The sequence below is a fragment of the Pinus tabuliformis genome, chromosome 3_2 (genome assembly GCF_031772625.1).
Source record: "Pinus tabuliformis cultivar Carrire ecotype Pingquan chromosome 3_2, CPIR1, whole genome shotgun sequence".
In the NCBI taxonomy this organism is placed as follows: Eukaryota; Viridiplantae; Streptophyta; class Pinopsida; order Pinales; family Pinaceae; genus Pinus; species Pinus tabuliformis.
The window spans coordinates 1,054,020,677-1,054,046,264 of NC_142302.1; the positions used below are offsets into that span (position 1 = coordinate 1,054,020,677).

Consider the following 25,588-nt stretch of genomic DNA (forward strand, 5'->3'; position numbering starts at 1 on the left):
GTGTAATTCTCAAGTGATAGTTAGGTTGGGCAGTTGTCAACCCTAACTACTCCTAAGAAATGTTTTTATCCCAAAAAGATCAAAAGGATGGGGAATCTGAGATCAGGGAGGGAGAAAACTTATGAAGGAAAGAAAAGAACTGTGTTGTAAGGACAGGCAGGAACTGAGGTAAAGTCTGGTTAGGACCAGATAACTACTACATATCAAGATCTAGCTTCTTGAAAGGAAGACCCAAAAAAGGGCAACTCGGGGGGAGATAGAGGCGTTGTGGCGCAAGTCTCAAGGTTGGGAGGCAATACAAGTTAACAAAAGGAGGTTGGGAGGCAATACAAGTTAACAAAAGGTTGGGAGGCAATACGAGTTAACAACTACATATCAAGATCTAGCTTCTTGAAAGGAAGACCCAAAAAAGGGCAGCTCGAGGGGAGACAGAGGCGTTGTGGCCCAAGTCTCAAGGTTGGGAGGCAATACGAATTAACAAAAGGTTGGGAGGCAATACGAGTTAACAATTCTGATTGTTCAAGATAATCAGATAAGTACTAATCTGGTACTAATCTAGAAGAATATCTTGTTAAGTTGTTATTAGAATTATATAAGAGAGTAATTTGTTTAGCAGTTGACAGAGTTAATTAAGGCTAAAGACAGAATTTAGTTTAATTACTCTATGTATGTTTAGGTACATGTTTCCAATATATTAAGCTTTAAGTACCTATACATGTAAATTCTAACGAAAGGAAGAACTAAGAATAAGAATAACTCTGCTACATTTGAAAACGGTATAGAAACAACCAGAATGTTTATAATATAATAAGCTTTAAAGTACCTGTACATGTAAATTCTAGTGAAAGGAAAAGAAATTTGGGAGTAACTCTGTTACGTTTGAAACGGTATAGAAATAACCATTACTGAGTGGAATTAACCATAAAGGGAAAAGTACATAGTTCGGATTCTGAACATAGCAGGTAAATAACTAAGACTTGTTTTTTTAGGTAACAAGTAAAATTCACCATCGAAGGAGTTTGAAACAGAAGTGAAAACCACAAGGTACATTAACGGAATTAAAAAAAAAAAATCACCGAAAGCTTACAGCGCTATTTACAAGCCTTAAAGATGTATATGGCTCTCTAAACACATATCTTTTAAACAAAAAAAAAAAGAAGAGCACAACTCGACTATACCATAAATCAAGAATAACCACTATTTTAGGAAATCGAAATATTGTCTTCCTGATAATGCATAAGAACTCTCGGTATATCCACTCAATGACATTACAACAATAAACCATGGAAACAATTGTGAATACAGTAGGAAATTTTCCATAAAATACATAGGGAGAAATCTTGCATAATGTATTGTAGTTATAAAAAATGTACAACCAGAAATTAACCTTCACCAAAAGAAGTAAAACAGTAGCAGTGATACCCGTAGTTTCCTTGTAACCAGACATATAAGTGGAAGGCCAACATAGCCAAACCCCGACCATCTAATTTTGGAGATGGCCGAACAAGCACAGAAGACCCTAGGATTTAGACTTATTTATAAACAACTAAGATTGGATGAAGACTTTCCAATGCCTAACCCTAGCCAGATTTAACACGGTTGATAGACTCAGAGTCTCATCAAAGAGAGTTTTACATAAAATCAATGAAAAATCGAGTTCGGCCTCTCCACGAAAATTTGCATAACCAAACAAGTAAAAGTCGAGACCAAGACTCATGTCGAATTCAAAGCTTCAAATCCTGGAGCCGTGTTCATTGTTTCTCATACCCGGTTAAAGCTGAAGGATAATCTTGGAGAAGCGACAGCCGGGAGGAAACCACCAGGATCAAAGTTTGTGGAGCCTGACAAAAACAAAAGAAGACAGAAGTTAGGATTTCATAAATAATACGAACAGAAAACCAAAATGAAACATAAATCAGAACTGTTGTCTCTTACCTGGGCAGATGCCGGGCACCTCCGGCTTGTCGAGAAACTTCCCCGGCACAACCTGTCCAGTTTAGGCCATGGCAGTATCTGTTGGAAAACAACAAACAGTGAGAATGACAAGGCTTCACCAGCGTAGACAAACCCTCGGAGATCCAACGGAGATGAAAGAGCTGAGGATACTCACTAAGAAACCCTCTGCCAGAAGATGGAGCCAAAACCCTCACTAAGAAACCCTCTGCCAGAAGATGGAGCTGAAACCCTCCACAGCAAAATTGACAACAGGAAACCCCATTCCGCACTTAACAAATCCTCCAAAGATACAGATAAAGAATAAATATTGAGAAATGTCAAACACTCCCAGCTCCCAGGTAGGAGATCAAATTTAATGTTAATGGTGTCTCTAAAAGAAAGAAACCCTAACATTTACATAAGACCGGAGTTATGTAAATGTGAGCCCCTGCCTATCAAATCCAATCAAAGGGTTAGCCCAGTGATCTCCTTCCTTTTAATTCAAGATAAATACACAAATCAAATTATATTTTCGGCTTGTCTAAGTCCGTGCAAATCAAAGAGATAGTCTCCGTCCATAATGTTTTGGTTGCAAGATGCGAAGTTGCCAGCAAGTTTGAACTCAATCAAACCATATCAAAGAGATCTTCTCCTTCTTTTAATTACGCCAATCAAATTATATTTTTCAGTAAATGAAAAATTATTTTAAAAATTGTATTTTTTTTACCTTGAAGAGAAATAAATAAATAAAAATATAAATTTTCACAATTTTCACTTAATAAAATATGTTTCTGAAAATTTGAACTTGCCAGTATCAAAAATATAATATGTTTAAGTATTAAGAGGTTTAGGCAAAACTTGCCAGTATCAAAAATATAATATGTTTAAGTATTAAGAGGTTTAGGCAGTGCATTATATTAGAGATCATTTTTGGGATTTAACTGGGTTAAGTAAGTCATTCACGTATGACCATTTCCATGAGAGGTAGTCGTAACTAACTAATTTCTCATGATTTTTGAATAGTTCACTTAGCATTCATTGCATCAGGTGATGCTCATAGGGGTGAACAAGTGGGATTGAAACTAGTGAAATGAATCACATAGCGTCAATCACCTGGGATGGGTGACCTCCTGGGAAGTCCTGGTTACCAGGTGCAAGCCTCAGAAGTGATGATTGACACTATGTGATTCATTTCACTAGTTTCAATCCCACTTCTTCACCCCTGTGAGCATCACCCGATGCAATGAGTGCTAAGTGAACTATTCAAAAATCATTCATTTCACTAGTTGTGAACTATTCAAAAATCATTCATTTCACTAGTTTCAATCCCACGATGCAATGAGTGCTAAGTGAACTATTCAAAAATCATGAGAAATTAGTCATTTACAACTACTTCTCATGGAAATAGTCATAGGTGAATGCCTTACTTAATGGAATTGAATCCCAAAAATGATATCTAAAATATAATATGTTATTCAACAACTTGAACTCAACTCCTTGTTCAATTAAAATAAAATAATATTATTTATATTATATAATTTTTTTTATCATATGAATTTTTTATATTATTTTAATTAATTTATTAACAAAACTCAAATTTCAAATTTCAAAAAAATTATATACAAAAATTTTAAAAACCCTTTACCAATATTAAATATATTTTGTTTGAGTAGTTTAGATATGATTTTTTTTTTATAATTTTTTTTTAACTTTAAAAAAATATATATAATTTATAATTAAATAATAATGAAAAAAAAATTAATAACATAAAATTTTGAAAAATAAAAATTATAATCAATGAATAAATATAATATTATAAGATAAAAATTTTATAATATAAAATAAAGATTATAATTTATTTTTTTTATAAAAGATTAAAAAAAATAATAATATTGATATGTAAAAACAAAACCATAATATAATACCTATAAAATTAGTTTAGGTAAAAGGTATAGATAGGTAAAGTGTAAGACTCTAGCATGAACAACTGTTTTGATATTATAATGATGTTTTTTAATTTTATTCAAAATTTTAGTATACTCTGTTTAAATATTGAATATCTAATTTTATCAATACTAATGTAATTAATATACAAATTTTCAAACAAATATGGTTTAAAATCAATTAAATATTTCATTCACATTAGAAAATTATTTATTATTATAATTATTTCTTATTATAGGAGAGTAAAAAATATTGATCTTGATATTAATTTTCAATTTACCCAAAATTAAATGATTTGATCTAATGTTTATTTTTGAAAAAAAATTAATTTATTTTTTATTTTTTTTAAATCTAATTTTTCGACATTTTGATTGCTTAGAGTCTTATTCTGTAATGATAATATGTACTTTGACATATTAATAACAGTGTACAGCAACCAACTTAATTAAATTTAATTACTGTGGGAAAAGACACCACAAATAGACTCTAAATCTCGAAAATTTGTCCAGCAAAAATATCAAACCATCTTACTACTATCGGCATTCCTGAAGCAATCTTTGCTGGTATTTTTCCTGTCCATATCAAAGCCTTTCATGGAATGCACAATACCAATATTAAATAGAGCCTTAAGATCTCCGACATTAATAATAACCACAAAAAAGTACACCCCATTTCTGTCCCCTTTTAGGGTATCAAATGGTACCACCCTCAAAGGAATCAAGGGACAACCTATTCCACAAAAATGAGTTGGATCAAAAGACAACGCATCTCACAAGGATGGGTTGCAGTGATCAAATTTGAAGGGCTGGTCTTAATTTTATTTGGAAAGGGCATATATTTATCTAACCCTTCAAAGATGAAAAGTTATAAAAAAAACTATACTTCTATTAACAAGTGTATATTAAATAAACTCTTTGTAAAAAAAATGCCAAAATGAAATGGTGTCCTGAATCTTTAAAATTTAAAAAGTGGCTACATTAAAACACTATAAAATCTTAATAGAATTCAGTAAATAGGCAAACATTTTTCTCAAATTCTATTGAAAAAAGGTAACCATATGTTTCTTCTATTCATTAGATAATCTTCAAAAATATTTGAATTTACATCATTGAAAATATAAATCTATTTGCACAATGGAAAAAGTTTTTTTAGTTTCATTTGTTTCTAATTTATACTATATGTTTTGTTCAGCTTGAAACAATTTAAAGCAAACCAAAAAAATAAATATATACCTTCAACAACCAAGGGAATTGAACTTTTCTCTTAACATTGCTCAATCAAAGAACACTATCAATAGACTTTCATCTCCATTAAAAACTTCAAGCTTTATAGATTCAAAAAATTATGTAATTAAAAGGAAAGTTTTCCACATCTAATAGGGAAATATTGTAATATGTAATACACATCTGCAGTGTTGTTGTTGTATGGCTTGGTTGGTCGTTTTTGTTGTTGTTTAAGAATGGTTTACAATGAATTCAAGTTTTGTTGATATCTTTATCTAATAATGCAGTGTCTTTTTGTTGATGTCTTTTTCTAATAATATGGTTTCTTTTCATTAACAATGTCATTTAATTTTTCTATGATTTCAACATCAACTTAAAAACCCTTCATAGCAGCAACTACATGGACACCCACACACAAAACTTATTCACACAAAACTTATTTCCTAGATGTCGAATGGAGAAAATGAAGCAGGAGACATAATAGTAGTTGTATCGATAACTATTGGCATTCTATATCTTTTGGCAAGACCAACCTGAAAAAGAAAATTAAGTTGTAGCCGTGTAGGCACACCAATCTTATGTTGTGTGGTTATTAAATAGCCTTGGAGTTTCATTTTAACACTTCTCCCTGGTTCAAAACTCTACATAATTTTATGGGAAGCACATTTATTATTTCTCAATTTTTTTTTATAGCATTAATTTCTATGTTTTCAAAAACTAGAGAGTTAGTAAAGAAAAAGGATTTTTAAGATAAGAGAAGAAATACATGGTTTTAAATGAAGTTTGATTTTACAAATGCTAGGCTTAATAGTAAGCTTTATTACAGTCAGTTTAAATGGAAGAAATGCTAGGCTTTTGTACGCATTATGGTTGTCAGTCACGGAATCATCTAAAAATAAAAAAAATGGTAGAGTTATTTACAAGAATATAAAAAAACGTTTGAATCACTAAGTGTAGTTACCACCATCTAATGGGGTAATTTCATAATTGAACAATCTTGTCTGAATGGTTGTCAAAATTGAACAATCTTGTCTTAATGTTTGCTTCACAAAAAAGAAAGAAAATGTTGCAAATTAGTATAGAAAATAAAGATACAAGTAAAAATGTCAATATTATCACTTTAATCTATTTTTAAACACGATAAAATTACATCTTTAACTAATTTATTTCATTTATTACTATAAAATAAAAAAATATTCATTTATTACTATAAAATGAGAATGTATTCATTTATTACTATAAAATAAGAACTCAAATTAATAAACAGATTACTTTGTCTATATATTGATTTTCGCTAAAATGAAACCCTAAATAAATAACCCTATCGGTCTTATTATGCTATCTCAAGATTTTCATGAATATGTCCTCATAAAGGTAGGATGGAAGTTGTTTTCATAACGGTAGGATGATCAGTACTCGAATATATTCGGTATATTATGTCAAGATATCTATGTGGAACATTAAAGTAATGTCATGAATATGTCCTCATAAAGGTAGGATGGAAGTTGTTTTCATAACGTTAGGATGATCAGTACTCGAATATATTCGGCATGATCAATACTCGAATATATTCGACATCCTGGAAGATGTAGTAGATGGTAGTAGTTATTTACAAGAAAGAATAAAATTGAACAATCTTGTGTTAATGGTGAGTTGACAAGAAAGAATAAAATTTTACAAATTAAAGAAAATGGAAGATGTAGTAGATGGTAGTAGTTATTTACAAGAAAGAATAAAATTGAACAATCTTGTGTTAATGGTGAGTTGACAAGAAAGAATAAAATTTTACAAATTAAAGAAAATGGAGATACCACAGAAAATGTAGTATGTGGTTATGACGTAAAAATGTCAATACTGTTACTTTAATCTATTTCTAAGCGCTGGACAAGTATGAAAAATATTGTTTCAAATGTTGAACTGCATTCATGTTAAAGGCCATTGATTGGGACCGTTTAACATTGATTGGGACCGTCAGATCGCTTACCTTTATCGACGCTTCAGAAGCTTCATAACTCCCCTTCCAATCCCTGGAAAAACGAATATATGAAAAAATATGAAGTGAAATACTTCAATGGATTGATTTTTCAGAGTTGAGCAAAGCAAGATGTAATTACAAGCAGAAGTAAATATAAGGAGACAGAAATCCACATCAAATCTTCGAGTTGAATGGAATGATTAAGAGATTCTTCTTGATACGGAGTATAACCTTGATGGTTCTCATTCTGCAACAATTTCATCTTTTCCTCCTCAGGAAGGGCAAAAAGCCATCGACTTTGCTCAAAGACTTAGTCCAAAAAATCTTCATCGATGACATGATGGACGATATAAAAAAAATACAGAATCTACACATGACTATATAAAGATAAATCAACCATTCCATACATAGTAATTTTAATTGGTTCCACCTAAACCAATGCACTAAATGAAAGGCCAGGGAAATGAAAGTTGAAAATTAAAACTGAGAGTTAAAATACCTTGTGAACTTGTTCTACACGTGACTATATAAATATCAATCAACCATTCCATACATAATAATTTTAATCGGTTCTGCCTAAATCAATGAACTGAATGAAAGGCCAGGGAAATGAAAGTTGAAAATTATATCTGAGAGTTAAAATACCTTGCGAACTTGTGTTGCACTCGCCATAAGGTTGGGATTGGAAAAATCAATGCATGCAAGATTCACAGGCTCATAATAATCTACCTCACTCATCGTTAATTCTGTCTTTTGTCATTTGTTTCTTTTAAATCTCTGATACCTTCAAAATATGCATGTACACGGATACGAATACATAGCTACTTCATTATGACTATAGCCTGGGAATGGATGAACAACCTCCATTACATCGCATTGCACTTTCTTGAGTGTTGTCAGAACCTCCTACAGATTTTAGAGTGTTACATCAGTTAGAGAACTGGAAATTTTGGAAATGTCCTACGGACAAACAGCGCTTCATTAGGCATTTTATAATTTTTTTTTTTTTTTTAAACTTGTAAAAATCAAAATTTAAATTTCTTTTAACTAATAAATTTGGCTGAGCACTTCTCTGACGTGCTAGAGAGCTTCGGAAGAGCTCTGTGTTCAAATTTGAACACTGATGAGTTGTCCCTTGATCCTTTGGGGTGGTACCGTTTGATACCCTAAATGGGGACAGAAATGGGGGTGTACTTTTTCCTCCAAATATTACACAAGGTTTCCGAATTTAATAATAACCGCACCATAGAATTAGTGCTCCCACACAACACAAAGATTAGTGCTCCGTTGTAAATGTAATTGGACCGACGATTCTGACCGTAGCGAAGAACCAGTAGACGATCTCCACGTATTGGTCAGTTTCGAACCAGAGACCGAGGCTGCCGAGCCTGGGAGATGTTTGAGGTCTATTTCCCACGGGATTGCGTGAAACTTGAAAGTACATGGGCATCTTCACAACCGACGCGATTCGATCAGGATACCTCCATAATTTACTGGTAATTACTTTTAGCAAACAAATTTCGGCATTGAGTACATTTTTCTTCCGCCAAACGTGTCTTTTCAAGTGGATTCAACAGAACATCGTTATCAGGAACCTTTAACATTTTTTTTTTTTCCTCAAAAGGAAGGTTACTGGTTAGATATAATCAAATTTAATAATTTTTTCCTCAAAAAAAATTATTTGTTAGTTAATGATAATCAAATATATACAATAATAACATCATTTTAATTATCAAATTATACAATATTCATGGAATTCTGATGATGCCAAAACAAAAAATGTTGTTATCAACGTTAATATTAAATTTAAAATTTTGTTTAAATTTTGAATTAATAGTCTATAATTTTTATAAAGAAAATATAAAAATCTACATTTAATTTAAAACTTTGTTCAAATTTCGAAGGGATGGTTTATAATTTTTATAATGAAAATACAAAAATATATTTGCAATAAAATAGGGTTAATTATTTTATTTTATTCTATTTATATTGATGATGTGTTTATTTTGGAATAAGGTTTTCAAATTTTTAATTTAATTATCAAATACTTATTCAATGAATAATAAAAATTTTACTTTTAGATAATATTCTATAATATTTTTATAAATAATCACAAATTGAGATATTTTTCTAAAGTAGTTATGTCTTTCTTGTTTTTTTAATTAAATTTATTAATTAAAAAATATATATTATATGAATATGTGTTATGGTTTTTGGGATGTGTAATATAAGTAAGCCATGTTATTGGCCCATAATATTATCACATAGTCTATTATAGGTTAAGAATCTCCATGATAAAGTGAGAGTAAATCTCAATGATAAGAATCAAGTTACATTTTTTTTTGAAGGATATATGTTTAACCTATGTATTGATTCTTTTTATAATTAATAATAAAATTATAATTTAAAATAAAATTATAATTTAGTTGGTTTTTATGATTTCTTTGAATCTTTGTAATGTGATATCTATCATGAGATAAGTGTTTTGATGCCTGTCAATATTTACCAACTAACTATTTCATTTATAAAAATCTACTCATATCAACATTAATACACTTCAATTTCTAAATATTGTAAATTATATAAAAATAAACATTTTTTTAAACTAAAGCACTTTGTATTACCAAAATAACTCAAAATTGCATAGTTGTTCACCAGACCACCAAGGAGATTTTTGTTAACTCCTCGGGATACAAGAGGATTCATACTTCTCTACTAATCCTATAATACAAAAGATATCAACTAGCTAATTCGAAAATACAAAAACCTCACATATTAGCCACCCATTACAAAGCGTAACAAAATACCAGATATACTATCAGACATAAACACCATTAAGAATCAAAAGAAGAGATGGGAGTAGAGACGTTGGCACTCAATCCTCCATGAGCATCAATGTCTGTATCGCAATGTAGTTGTCCTTCCACATCAACCAAAACACCATTAAGAATCAAAAGAAGAGATGGGAGTAGAGACGTTGGCACTCAATCCTCCATGAGCATCAATGTCTGTATCGCAATGTAGTTGTCCTTCCACATCAACCAATCTTGAGTCAAGCTTGTTATTCCCTGCTACAACAGGATAATAACGTATTCAAAAAATATTGATGTTCACATTAATTTTAAATTTACCAAAAATTAAATGATGTTATTTAATGTTTACTTGTGAAAAAATTTTAATTTATTTTTTTATTTTTTTAAAATCTAATTTTTCTACATTCTAATTTGTTAGAGTCTTATTCTGTAATAATGATATGTACATATGTATTTTGACATATTAATAACCGTGTACAACAACCAACTTAGTTAAATTTAATTACTCCACAAATAAATTATGTAATTTTTCTTTTAGTTTTTAATATCCGATTTCTTTTTTGGTTAAATTTTTAATATCCCTTCATCCGCCCGTCATTACATGCAAAGTTACACTTTATTCATTAAAAGGTCTTAGGATAGACTACCATATAACTACCATTTCCATCAAATTTAAGCGCGGCCAGCCATGCCTATGTTTAGGTCTTTATTTATTTATGTTTGGGTATATGTGCGGTAAAGTTTCACTTCAACGAACGAAAAAAAGTAAACAGATTTACGCTCATTGATGAAACAAATTTAACTGCAATATGCTCAATTATTAAACGATTAATAGGGTCACAGTTGCAAGAGGCGAGAGGTGTGTGGAGTCATACTTTGCGGGCAGTTTTCGCTTCTAATGGTTATTTTTTAATATTAAATTAATATTTTTTGAAATGATATATAATTATTTTACATTAATATTATTTATTTCTTAGGTATAGGTGTTATATTTTCAAATAAATTAAAATAAGATAGATTTTCTTATTTAAAACACAAAATTATAGATAAATTAAGCATATTTTAAATTAGATAATTTTTTATTTTTTTTTATTCTCGGGGCATCAATGTAATAACATATTCAAAAAACATTGACGTTGACACTAATATTGGATTTGGTGAATTTTGTTTATTGTCAAACCAAGGTTTTCAACTAAAAATAAAAGTAAGAAGGTGCAATGGGCTTAAGTGTCTCCCCAAATTCGTGTTAAATATTTTGGAAATTATTTTTTTTAACTAAAAATTTTAATATGCCCTATATTTTTAGTTTGTGTTGTATTTAATTATTTTGTATCTTTGAATCTTTATTTAATTATTCTACATTTTAAAATTTATATTAAATTTCAATTTGTAGAATAATACAATTATAAAATTGTCATAGATACTATCAAATAACATATTACATGATATAAAATAACAAATTACATCATATAAAAAATAAATTATCAAATAATAAATAATACATTTCATTTTGAGAAATATAGAAATTATTAAAAAAATGTAATAGTTAGTTAAATTATTATTTTACAGTGCTTAGATTACATAACTTTTAATCTATTGGTTCTTGAAATACACCTCGAAATACCCATTTTTCACAGAGAAAGATTTTAATCATATTTATTTTGAAAGTCTTTGATATAATGGTTAGTTAAATTATAATTTTATATTGTTGAAATGTAATGTCAGTTTTGCCAAATACTTTATTCATTTTGAAATGTCATAAGGTAATTAATGCAAATGTAATTTTTTTATATTTTTTACAACACATTGGAATCTAGTTATGTAAGTCATGGTCAAATTGAAATTATTATGCATTCAAAAACACATTATATATATAAATATATATATATATATATATATATATATATATATATCATAATTTTGTTAAAAATTATATCACCTAAAACTAATAAGGTAATTGTGTCTTTATTACATAAAACATTACAAGGTCAATATATTCTTAATTTATTAGTTCGTTTATTGTGTTTGATAAAAATCTCTAATTGAGTGTTCCTTTCACTTCCATAGAACATATACTTTTTGTTCATATTTAGTATATTCATATATATTTGTGATGTTTATCTTGAGCATATTCATATGTATTCGAACAAATGTAATATTGTGTAAACATAGAATTTGATAAGAGGTTATATATATGTATATGTGACCAGTTTATGTAATATTGTGTAAACATAGAATTTGATAAGAGGTTATACATATGTATATGTGACCAGTTTTAGTTAGCAGATTTCCAGTGCAAGATAACAATATTTTTTTTACTATTTTTGGAAGAAACATTTTTTGGTTTGGAAGTATGGTTCTATCAACGTTCATATCAATATATTTTTACCACTTTTGGTAAAAACATTTTTTTTGGAAATATGGTTCTAGATTTTTTTTTACCACTTTTGGTAGAGACATTTTTTTGTTTGGAAGTATGGTTCTAGAATTTTGGTTTCATCGTTCAAGTACTAAATCTCAAGTCATTAGCAATATTTTATGGCTACTAAAAACACTTTATTCATTCATTCATGTATGTCTTATTTGTTTCTTACTCTAATTTAAAGATATTTAAAATATGCAAGAATATCTACAAAGTAACTCTTGTTCAAATACAATAGTTAGTTCATACATTTCAAAATTCAATAATTGAATTAAGTGGCAAGAAAACACTAACTATACGGCCTTGTTATTATTAATTTTATATCTATATATAATTTTAACAAATTAAAAATATGTTTAGTAATTATACATTTACCTAGTAATTATGCTTTTTTTTTTATTACTTCACACGAACTGTGTCACTCGCCCTCAATTAACGTGAAGTGACTGCAGCAGACTTGAGACAACGATTGACTACAGAGTCTAATTAGGATGCATGTCTTTTTTTCCAAAGGATACTAAGGGCCAACTTGATGTCTGAGATAATTGGATTTAGTTATGGCCAAATGGCACCAGTTACTATATATTCTACAGCTCAATCTCAGATTACTCCGCTCGTGAATTTATCCATTCAGTGAAGTAAAGAAGCGATAAATATCTTATCCATATTTTGCTGAATTGTTTGTGGCTGTCATAAGATGAGGACTCTGGCATCTTCGATAGCCTTATGAAGAACATGTAAACAAGAGGTAAAGAGAGGGAGGCAGTGCCGAGTGGAGCTGCATGCAGAGTAGCAACCAACCAGGTCGCTGTCGCCATGGCCATCTCAGTCTCGAAGCCAATTAGTGCGAGGAGGGTAGGCGGGTTGTCTAGGCGTGGATAGACCCGGTCTTTTAGACACATTTTCGTTCCTCTCGGGGTCTCTTGTTATAGTTTCCCATGCACGTTTCATACGCGCCTGCTAGCCACCTCATCTCTCCATGCAGTTTCGACACTCATTCCCTTCTCAACTATAGGTCTCAAGCTTTCTAAAACTAACCTTTGCATAGTAAGAAAGGTTTCTGGCCAGCTTTTTCATGCTTCCCTGGAGCATTCAAGCGCTGTTTTTCCCCCCGGAGCATTCAAGTGTTGTTTTTTTCCCCCGGAGCATTCATGCGTGGGACTTTGGGTTGGTTTCTGCTGGGGCTTTATGCTGCTCTCCACTCTACATTCGCTCGGTAAGAGGTCAGTATAACAGCCATATCTGCTTTCCGGTTTTTGTTTTCAGTCCTCTTCAGTTTCTTTTAAGTTCTCTGGTTTTTTGTCAATTGTCTGGAAAATTTTAAAGCGCTCTTAGTCGAATTATGAGAAGTTGTTATTATCCTGATGTTACTCCATAAACTGGATGAGGGGAAGGATATATGAAGGAGAGAATCATAATTTAGGAGCATTTCATGCTTTAAAAGTCTGGGTTTATCAGAATGTTTCGATTTTTACACAAATTAAAGCAGTCTATAGTTTTCTATAAACCTTGTTCAGACTTCCGAATTAAAATAGGAGCTTGGTGGTGCATATTCCAAATTTACTGTTGTTGTATAATCTGCCATGATTCCTCTTCTAGTTAAATTTCCTTCTTCAGAAGTCTTCATTGTTTTGCCTTGGATGATAGCTGGATAGGGGGCTGCATGTTGCCTCTGCCTTCGGGTAGTTTCCAATTCTCTATCCACCGCCACTGTTCGTGCTCTGAAAAACCACTTTCGGGGACCGATTGCTACAGGACCATGGTTTATTTGCCATTTCTGGTTTCATTTTCAAAAAGGCTAATAGATATGGGTCCTTGACCGTTTATACCTCATCTCCTTGCCTAATTAATGCAGATTTTTTCTTAATCAATGCCTTTGGACAGTTGTCCCCTTTTTCCTCCGAGCCAATCCTTGTTCAGTGTGTCCTCTGACAGATGTGTCTCTATCATATCTCCAACCTTATTCAGTCTAGGTGTTATTCTCAGGGTCATACCAGATGATTATTTATTGTTTGGTACTAACCTGATTTGGCAATCCATATCCTAGCTTTTATCCTTGAAAAGGAGATTTTACTATACCTGAGCCTTTTAAAACTTTCCCATCCGAACCATCGATTTTGTCAGGCTTCTGACAGAAAGGTCTTATCCCCTCCTGTTGGCCATCTTTTTCCGGGTTCTCCTTTTGAGGCCGGACTGATGTTCATTTATTTCTAGGTTAAAATTCCATATTTGATAATCTTTTTTGGTCAAGATACTATGTCAATGCTCAGAGTTGTGAGCTGGTAAAGCATGGAGGGAGGGTCCGATGTGTCGGCCTCAGAGGCCATGATACATGCCACCATTCAGGCTGAGAAAGCATGGGGTGGTAAAAACACTGAGGGCGGGTGGAAATCCACGCTGGACGAAGTGGTCTTACAATCAACAAGACATGTGGATGACAAGGACAGAGCCCGGCTCCAAAAGGTTTTGCATGTAGAAGCGAAAGGATATAACAATGCCCGGATCCCTGTTAAAACCACCCCCCCCCCACCTGCGGCACTAAAATTGGACAGTATCCACCTCTCCGAACGGATAGATAGTCTCCATAACCTTGCATTGGTGGGCAGATGGCATTTCACAGAAATGGATGATTCTGCGATGAGAAAATGGTTGGAGGCACAGTGGAAGCCGTTGATTGGATATTTCCCCATTGTATCAAAGCTTATGAAGGAATGATTCTGCTTTCATTTCTTAAAGGCGGGTGATGCTGAGGTTATCTAGAATCTCCCTTGGGTATATGGAAGAAGTTTCCTTGTACTCCACAGATGGTATTTAGGATATAACCAATTGAAAAATACTCCCTCAAACAATTTAATCTGGGTCAAGCTCCCAAACCTGCCTCTGGAGTTCTGGTCCAGGGAGACTTTAACAGAGATAGGTAACTCTATTGGGAGATTTGTTTACGTTGATCCATGGTGTCTGGGGGAAAAGGACAAATGCATTGCATGGATTCTTATTGAAAAGGCCCATAGGGGCGAATTTCCTGATCATATAGAGATCGCCTGGAGGAACTTAAAAATAAAGCAAAGGCTTGATTTCTGTGGAATCCCCTTCAGGTGTTCCGCTTGCCACAAGACTGAACATCTCATAAAGAACTGTCCTCGGTGCCCGACCTACAGAAGAAGGGTTTTTCGTGAAAAATCCAGGGTGGCATCCCCTTTGTCCTCTGTAGAAGAGAAGCTATCTCCTTCTACCAGCTGGTCCCCGACTGATCTGGAGGCTGCGCGGGACAAGAACCTGGAATTGGAATCCAATCTATCTCCTCAGTTTTTCTCACAAGACCGCTCTATGTGCGCTGGTTCCAAGCCGGTATCCCCCAAACCGGATTTTATATCTATACCTGATTTTATTGCCGACAAAGAGTTTCAATCTTTTCTGTGCCACCCTCCGCCGGAACCTTCAAATGGAAAAGCAATCCCTCCTCCCCCATCGGTTCCAAAACCCACGAACTTTAAAGTGGGTTCACAGACCATTCATATCTCATCGTCTTCGCCTACTCCTGATAAACCCCATCACTCCTCCGGAAAGGGAAAAAGGTAGATGGTGTCCGCCACCCCATTAAATTCTCCGTCCCCACCCTCTGTTTTTTTGTCTGATTCCCACCTCTGATCCAAAAAAGGTAAAGAACCATTGAGAAGAGCAATTTCCGAACAGAGATCAACATCTGGAGAGGAGAACTGAACTATTGGGATTGCTGGACTTGTACACCTTGGGCTGCATATAATGTTGTAGCTCTGAAGGCAGCATGTGGCTTGTTTGAAGGGAACCATTTCAGCCTTATTAAGTCATTGTATCTCCAGTTTTGGGACGCTTTGATGTGTTGTACAGAAAGGAGCAAATTCTGAGTGTATATGTGTCATTATAGAGCTGAAATGCTACATCGAGTCAACCATTGTACCCAAATTTACAATAGTTATTGGAAGAATTGCAGCACTGCTTGAATAGCGCTGGGGCGCCGAGTTCTTCAATTTGGATTCATTTGCTCAGATTTGGTGGCTGAATTGTTGGTGCAGTTCCAAAGATTATTTATGCCAAGTGAATTACCGAATTCTCCATCATTGTGACCGAGTTTACCAGTGCAAAAAGGGGTCTAAGTTCTAGGCTATGGGATAGAATTTCTTCAGTCAAATAAGCTGAGCTTTTCTGTGGTTATTTTGGTAGAAAATTCTCACCAAGAAGAACGAGTTTCCCTTAACTCTACAGACCAAGTCCCTATTTAGCACCTGGATAAAGTTCTGCTCACAAAAAGAGGTTTGGTTGTCACTGCATATATACCCAGGACGAGTTCTGAGAGAAATATTGAGTTCAGAGATCGAATATCAACTTATTAAAGATGCCATGTTCGTTGAAGTCTCCAAGGATGAGTTCTTTGATGAAAGTAAAGAGTTTTCTCTTTCTAATATTGTTGACTGAGTTTATCTCTTGGAGGGGCGAATTAATATTGTCTAGCTAGCCAAAATATCTCCAGTTGGTGCGTACCTGGACTTATAAAAGCAACATTTTTTCTTGTGGCTCGAGTTTATTATGATAGCACTGTCCCGAGCCAAGTTACTACACATTTATCAGCTCGTGAAGGGTTTTTCTAAAACAGTCGAAGTGTGACATCAGTTCTGGGCATGTTTTCCCTATACCAAAGGCATATATATCCTCTATTTAACAGTTTGTATACCTCTCTTCATCCCTGGACTGGTATATTATATATTTGTCTGATTTATATGGCTGAATAGATTCATGTGGCCTCAACCATGAGAGCTGAGTCATTATCTGTGTACTAGGGCAACGTATTTCTATAATATAGTGCTGGGGATTATTATTTGCAGTTGTTGTTGCCCCAGTTGTGGCATTGAATTTAAAACTCATTATGGTTTTTATGTTCAGTGTTGAAGTTCCCGTAGAGTATTAAAGTATATAGAAGTTATCCCCTTGTTCCAAAAGTTGTATGATTTCACCATTCAGCCAAAACTTGGTGCAAATCGAAATTGGAGCAACTTCTAATATCTTTCAAATAAGTTAAAATAAGTGTATTTAACAGATTTTGATTTGTTGATAATATGGGAAGACTTTATGGAGTATTAGAGTTACTGAATACACTAATACATTCTAGTGTCGAAAACATAGTCAAAATCAACAAAGACTCTCTCTTTGAAATTCAGACCTGTCTACAATATGCACAAGAACATATTGATTTTTTGCAGCTTGAATCTCAACTGCAGCAGGAAGAATTACAGCATTGGAGTCATCCTTCTGAACCTGTTTCTGTTCAGAACAATGAAACAGACTCCCATAAGCAGCAAGTTGATTCAGATCCAGTGCTCATTTCAGAAGCAGATTTGCATGCAAATGCAGAAGTTTAGTTTGCACTTCCCAAGCCCATCATCAGACCTTGGGAACAGCTTGTCCACAACAAGCACAGAACTGGTCTTGGATATGGCAAGGACGTGTCCTTTCATATTCCAGACTACTCTAAACCAATCCAATTTCAAAGTGCTAGATTTCTTCAGGATGGTTCATCTTCACCTGCTCCTCATGACAGTTCACCTTCAGCTGTTCCAGATTTTGCCCCTCTTCCACAGCAACAGATTGTGAAATGTCAACACTGTGACCGAGTTGGCCATCTGAAAGATCATTGTTTTGATCTTCATCCATGTAAGCACTGTCATAAAACTAGTCATTCTTCAAACAGATGCTTCAAAAACAAACCTCTTGCAAGAACAAAGATTCATCTTGGATGGATCGCTTCTTGGCAATGGGCATCAACAGCCAAAAAGATATTTCAGTCACATGTTAGAACTTGTTCAAGAGTATTGAACAGTCTTGCAGTTGAGTTTTCTCCATTATCTCACCTTGTATCTGATAGGGGGGAAAATGATGGTCATCTACAAGCTTCAAAGTCACATCAAGCGACCCTGAACCACAACCTGCCACACCAGTTTGAGAGTTGTAGCCAAAGAAAAAGATGCCCCTGAGCATGCCTTCAGTTGGTAATGCCTCTTCAAAGAATTTGGGACACTTCCTCTAGCAGAAGACTTCAACTTCTTACCAGTTTCGGAAGAATTCCAGGAATAGAATTGGGGACACTTCTTCTAGTAGAAGACTTCATCTTCTTGCCAGTTTTGGAAGAGTTCCAGGAATTGCATTAAGCATTCCAGAGTTGTTGGTCATCCTTAAACCATCACAGGTTGAGACTTCCCTTTTTAGGTTGAAGTCCTCCCTTTTATGCGGGGTGAGACCTCCCTTTCATGGTTGAATGTTTCCCTCTTCAAAACAATAGGAGCACTTCCTCTAGCATAAGACTTCAGCTTCTTGCCAGTTTTGGAAGAGTTCTAGGAATTGTACCAAGAATTTCAATGTTGGTGGTCATCCTTAAACCACCGCCCTTTATACCAACATTTCAGAGAGCACATTCAGCCTAGTGTTGCCATGCATTTTTTGCACCTTTGTATTACAGCTCTCTTCTTGGACTCATACATAGCCTTTCGGATTAAGGGGGGGAATGTTGGACACCTAATCCTCTATGGGTTAGTGTGGAAGCCGAATAGACTAAGGAAGTCCAAGAGACCTTGGGATGTGGAACCCAACAGTCACACAATGTACTATAAATGTATATCATTTGTTAATAAAAAATGTACTCTCATGTTTTATCTTTCATACGCTTTCTGCCATGTGTGTGTTTAACAATTATTTATGAGTTTTTAGTTATATTCTTATGTTCCTTTATCAGAACTTTTCATCAAAGAATTATTAAGAGAAAAAACAATAAATACAATGGACACAAAAATTACGCTCCAAGCCAGGGAAAAACCACTCCAAGGGTAAATCTGGAAATAATCTCTTCTCTTCTTATAGAATCTACTTCAAATGAGAAAACCAAGACCTAAACCCTAGACCAAGATATTCTCGAATCACCAATTCATCCCTCGAGGAATCCCTTCCAATTAGGTTACATATCAACCAAATCAACGAGGATTAAATATGCTTCAAGGAGTTTCCAACTACAAATTTCGACCCCCAACTTCGACTTGCAATTTCCGGCCTTCTAGAAGTTGCATAAACCCTAACGTTCGCACGTGTGAGAGAATAGAGCCAAAAAAAAACGTTCTTTCTTCTTCTTGGTTTCTCCTTCCTTCCTAGACCTTTGCTCTTGATTTCACCTTTTTCCCAGCTTCAGATCGAACTTCTTCTTTAGAGATATCGAATTGGCGCTAAATAATGTTGATGTTTCTTCTATTTATACACATGTGTGGGGTTTGAATACCCTCTTTTAGGCTGATGTATAACTACTAGGACCAACTTGTGCTTGTAGGCTCATAGAAATTTCTAGACTCAAAATCAACATCTTTTACATGTTACAAGTTGCTCGATAGGGTCTTATAAAATTGACAAGGCCTCTCTTGACTGAAGAAAAATATTATTATGACATGACAAACCCTAGAATCATGCAGAACATGCTTGACCTAGATGGCCATCAAAATGGAGCATGAAACCCATGGTTAAAATAATATATATCTCTCTCTCTCTCTCTCTCTCTCTATATATATATATATATATGCTTGTAACATAAGATATACATAATGATTTGAATACATTGACAATTATGGAGACCAAAACTAGTTATATTTTCCAACATTCCTCAGTTAGTTTGGTGAAGAAGGGATACATCACAATTTGGTGAAGAAGGGATACATGACTTTGCTCTTCAGGAATCGAGGACCACGGGCTTCATCCATCATAAGATAAATTCCACATATATCGCCCTCATTCCTAAAAACAACTATGCAAAGGGTTTCACTGACTTCTGGCCTATTTCTCTGTGCAACGTCTTTTACAAAAACATTTCAAAGACTATTGATGGCTGTATGCATAGAACTCTATCACGCTACATCACCCGAGAACAACATGGTTTTCACCTGGACAAACTCATCCATGATCCTGTGGCAAATTTACAGGAAGGAATGCACTTGATTCACACCAAACATCTTGAAGCTGCTACACTATAGATTGATCTTTGAAAAGCATATCACTGTCTGGACTGGGGTTTTCTCCGACTCGTCCTTATCAAGATTGGTTTACACCCTAGATGTGTTAATTGGATTATGGCCTGTGTGGATAATGTAAACTATGCTGTCATTATTAATGGGTATCCAACAAGGTTCTTTTGGGCTGGTAGGGATCTCTGACAGGGATGTTCACTATTCCCTCTTTTATTCGTTCTTGTCATGGACTGTCTAAGTTTGCATATTAAAAAAGCAGTCCTGGAGGATCAATTTCAGCCACTGAATATGGGAAATAACATCAAAATTTCACATAACCTCTTTGTTGATGACATTCTTATTATGGGTATGCTCTATCGTTTTTCTTGGTTATACCTTTTTCACATTTTTAGTAGATTTGCTAATGCATCTGGATTGCACATGAATGTTAATAAATCTATTATATATCATGGACAATCTGACTTGGAGATTGTTGCATATATCAAAGATTTATTTGGTATTGAGGCAAGGCCTATACAAAATGGTTTGAAATATCTTGGTTATCGTATCAAACCCACTTACTACAGAATCGCTGATTGGCAATGGCTTGCTGATTGATTCTTCAAAAGGATCTTTGGCTGGGAGTTTAGATAATTGTCTTTAGGGGGACAGGTTATCCTCACACAAGTTGTTCTGTCGCAATTGGGGGTCTATTGGGCTCATCTCTTCCATATCCCTGCTTCCATCATTAACAATCTAAACTACCTCATGGCAAACTTCATTTGGGGGGAAGCCCAAATGGGAAAAAATATCACTTGACCAAATTATCAAACATCACTCTCCCAAAGGGTATGGGTGGTTGGGGAATCATGGACCTTTGTTGTTTCAGTGAAGCATTTCTCATAAAATCCCTCTGCAGGGGTTTATTTGGAGCTAGCACATGCAGCAAGATCATCCAACACAAGTATCTAAAGGATAAATGTTTCAGCGTTTGGTATAGAAATGGCACCATTGGCATCAAACAAGGATCTGCTATCTAGCTAAGTTTCCTGAAAGTTGAAAAAAAAAATATCCACCACCTTGCATGGAGATTTTAGTCAGGCAAACAGTATTCTTATCGACATTGACCCAATCTTGGGTGCTGGAATGGATTTCACCATCTCTAAGAGAATTATCCAACATCTGAATGGGTGAAGCATTTTCTTCTGGGGTCAAGTTATAAATGGCTAGCATGGACCGCTCCCTATATGGAAAAAAGCCCAGGAATTGGGGTTCACTGGCCAAAAGGAACGGGAGTGGAATCAAACTATATCTATAATGAAGCATCTCGACATTTGCTGCACAGGATCGCAGGAAAAAATTGTATGGTTGGGAAGGATGACAACTAATAACATTATAGTTGCTGACACATACTATGCTCTATCCAACATGGTCGCCAGATAGGGGGAACACCAAATTTTATACACCTTTTGGAAAACTAAAGCTCCTATAAAAGTTATACTTTTCATATGGCTGGTATATCATAATAAAAATCTTGTATGGGAGAATCTGCAGAAAAGAAATTGGCATGGCCCCGGGATATGCACTATATGCAAAAATGACACTGAAGATAATGACCACATCTTTCTGCACTGCCAATATACTATTCAGGTATGGAAAAAGATAGCTTCCCTCTTTGGTTTCCCGTACATTCAACATACCTACATCAAGGACTCAATAAAATGGTGGAGTGCTAAAAAATCTGCCTGGAGAGCCATTCCCCTTTTCCTCTTCTGGGCAATCTGGAATTGGAGAAACAAAAGTATATTCTAGAACTCTAGGGAAGATTTCTTTTTGGTCATTGAAAGAATCACCACTAATCTTTCAATTTTTTCTGCACAACCACCATGCACTAATATCAGTCCACAAATGCATAATAATGTACAATTCATATACCCTATGGGGTTTTTTGATGGGTTTGCCCAAAGGAACTCCTGTGCATGTGGATTTTGGATTGCTATGACCACTGATTTGTCATACATGGTCTACTGGAATAGTGGTGGTGGTACCAATACCAAAGCTGAAGCATTAGCACTATGGGGGCTCCTATGGTTCAATAGTGTCCTTAGGAACCCCATTTTGCACATTTATGGAGACTCGAAGATTATCATTGATCAAGTCATGGGGAGGGTATCCATTAATAACCCCATGCTTCAGGGATGGCTGGAAAGGATCAAATTTCTATGGCAACTACATGGCTACTCCATAATCCAACATATTGGAAGGAATCTGAACAAGGAAGCAGACAGATTATCCAAGAAAAGCTTACTGGAAACGATTGGCAAATGGTATTTGGAGATCACTTGGGAAAAATACATTTTTGATATGGGCGACTTTCCATTTCCGGGTTAAAAGACTATCTTCTTGTTCACACTCTTTTTTGTAATTTTGGTATAGATGTCTATAATCTATTTCCTGCTGCACATTGAGAGAATGTGGCATACAATCATGACTATATATGTTTTGATGATATAGCTTCTTTAGATGTATAAGAGATGTTGAAAATGTCTCTTACCTGTATTGATCTTTTTTTATCCTGGGCTTAGGGTGGTGATTAGAACACACCATATCCTCCTTATCAAGTGATTTGGGATGATCATAATCAATCTGTAGAAGGTTGACTTTACTGTCATATAGTTTGTCTATTAATATATCATCATGCTTTTTTCTTATTAAAAAAAAAATCAATTAGTAGGGTAAATATTGTAAAATTTGTATTTTGGTGGAGCAATTTTGTGAGATATTCACATACAAAACCCCTCTTTTTGTTACTCAGTTACATCTTCCTCAAAAAAAATTATATATTTCTATTGGAAAATAAAAACACTTAATTTTTTTAATAAATTAATTTTATAATATCAGATATATTTTTTGCAAATCATATACAATACAAATACTCTTTATATACAATACAAATACTCTTTAGTTATTAAAAACAAAAATACTTACCAAAACTTTAAAAAATTTCAAACCCCAAAATTTGAAAACATTTTATCTAATAACAAAGAAAATAGTACAATTAAAATATTAAGAATATCCCCGGAGTTTACTGCTTTCACTGTTTTTGCCGTAAGAATGGGGGTTGAATTTGTACGAACAATGAAAACAGTACAATCGAAATCGGATGCCAGGTTTTACTGTCAGTCACTGGTTTTTCCATAAGAGTGGGGATTGAATTTCGGTGAAGTTCCCAAAGAAATTTTGTTCCTCTTTTCTCGGGTCGAGTCGTGAGGTCCCTCCTCTTCCTTCCTTCATTTTTCCAAATCCCTTCCTTCCTTTTTCCAAATCCGTAAAATTTACGGATTTTTTAATGTATGAATGCCACAAAATTCTAATTAACTTTTGTTTCGGCCACTTTTTTAACGCGGTCACTCCATTACCACTTTTCCTAAATTTACGGATTTTTTTTAATGTATGATGCCACGAAATTCCAATTAACTTTTGGAAAGATTTACTGCCACTTTTTTTAATGTATGATGCCACGAAATTCAATCAATTAACTTTTGGAAAGATTTAAATTTACGGGTTTTTTTAATGTATGATGCCACGAAATTCCAATTAACTTTTGGAAAGATTTACGGGCAATCCATTTTTTTTGTTTTTAAATGTAACCAAATTCGGTGAAGTTCCCAAAGATTTTCTCGTTCAACGTTTCCTCTTTTCTCGGGTCAAGTCGTGAGGTCCCTCCTGCTCTTCCTTTTTCCAAATCCGTAAAATTTACAGATTTTTTTAATGTATGAAGCCCACTTTCTTTACGCGGTTGCTCCCAGTCAAGACACCGCCATTCTCACTCTTCCTAAAATTCATTTATATTCTTCATTTTTTATACAAAATTTCCATTATCTTTTAGAAAGATTTCCAATTCAAATCACTTGGTTGTTGTTCACACACACGGGTCTTTATATGACGACTGCTGCTGCGATTATAAATAGACGGGGCAATTACAACAAAAACTCACAGCCTAATCTGAAGGAAGTTGGAGTGGTAGAGTGAGAAACTCACAGCCTAATCTGAAGGAAGTTGGAGTGATAGAGTGAGAAATGGATCTTCTTCTTCTCCTCATGATGCTTGTGATGATGGGTGTAGCAATGCCTACTCATTCTCAACATTTTTCTTTTAATGGACGGAGTATGATGGGGAAACCCTCTCTCTTCCCATCCTCACATGAGTGAGAAAAGAGATGTGGAGGCACTTCTGAGCTTCCGGAAGGGCATCATATCAGATCCACATGGATCGCTCTCCAACTGGACGGCCAATAACTCACATAACGTCTGCCTGTGGAACGGAATTTCGTGCAGGCCAAACACGAATCGAGTGGTTTCAATTTCTCTCCCTGACTGCGGGTTGAATGGTACGCTCTCCCCGTATATTGGGAACCTCTCTCTTTTGCGGCATTTAGATCTTTCCTTTAATGCTTTGAGTGGGAGAATTCCAACAGAGTTTGGGCAGCTGAAAGCGCTACGAATACTTGACCTCTCCAATAATGATTCGACCGGGAGTAATGCTTTCAGTGGAAGAATTCCAAAGGAATTGTTTAATTGTACACGTCTTCAATAGATCTACCTTTCCTATAATACTTTGGCGGGGAGTATACCAACTTCTATCGGCAACTGCGCTTTGCTGCAAACGGTGGATCTTACAGCCAACCAGTTGAGGGGTCCAATCCCACCAGAACTCGGTCGTCTGGTCCAGTTGGACCAAATCTTCTTGTCCTACAATGCTCTGAGTGGAAGCATCCCAACTTCTCTCGCCAACTGCACTTTACTTACAGATTTGCATATTGCCCGCAACAATTTCTGTGGTCCAATCCCAGCAGAATTCGGTCGCCTGGTCCAGTTGAAAACACTCTGGTTTTTTGAGAATAGTATAAGTGGAAGCATCCCAACTTCTCTGGTCAACTGCACTTCACTCTATCACTTGAGTGGTGGCGGAAACAAATTGAGTGGTCCAATCCCTTCAGTTATAGGATATATTGATTTATCCAACAACTCTCTCAGTGGCCACATCCCTCCCACCCTATTCTATTGTAGTGAGTTGTACCTACGCGCTAACAACCTTACAGGTAGCATTAATCTCCCCAATATTACCAATACGTATTTGACCTATCTCGACTTATCAAACAACCAGTTAATTGGATCTCTCCCGCGTAACATAGGTCAATTAAGCAATCTTCAATATCTTTATTTATCAAATAACAATTTGACTGGATCTCTCCCGCTTAGTATAAG

At 34.5% G+C, this 25,588-nt stretch overlaps 1 long non-coding RNA gene across 2 annotated transcripts; it reads right to left on the reverse strand.

The window, feature by feature from the left end:
* Positions 1-1,629: 1,629 nt before the first annotated feature.
* LOC149184228 (uncharacterized) lies at positions 1,630-2,532 on the reverse strand. 2 transcript variants are annotated; one of them, XR_016257252.1, is made up of 3 exons: positions 2,111-2,385; positions 1,936-2,013; positions 1,630-1,841 (listed from the first exon to the last, which is right to left on the reverse strand). It is a non-coding gene; the product is annotated as an uncharacterized LOC149184228 (long non-coding RNA). The 2 variants fall into 2 exon arrangements; XR_016257251.1 differs by having other exon boundaries at positions 1,936-2,532.
* Between the last annotated feature and the right edge of the window lie 23,056 nt (positions 2,533-25,588).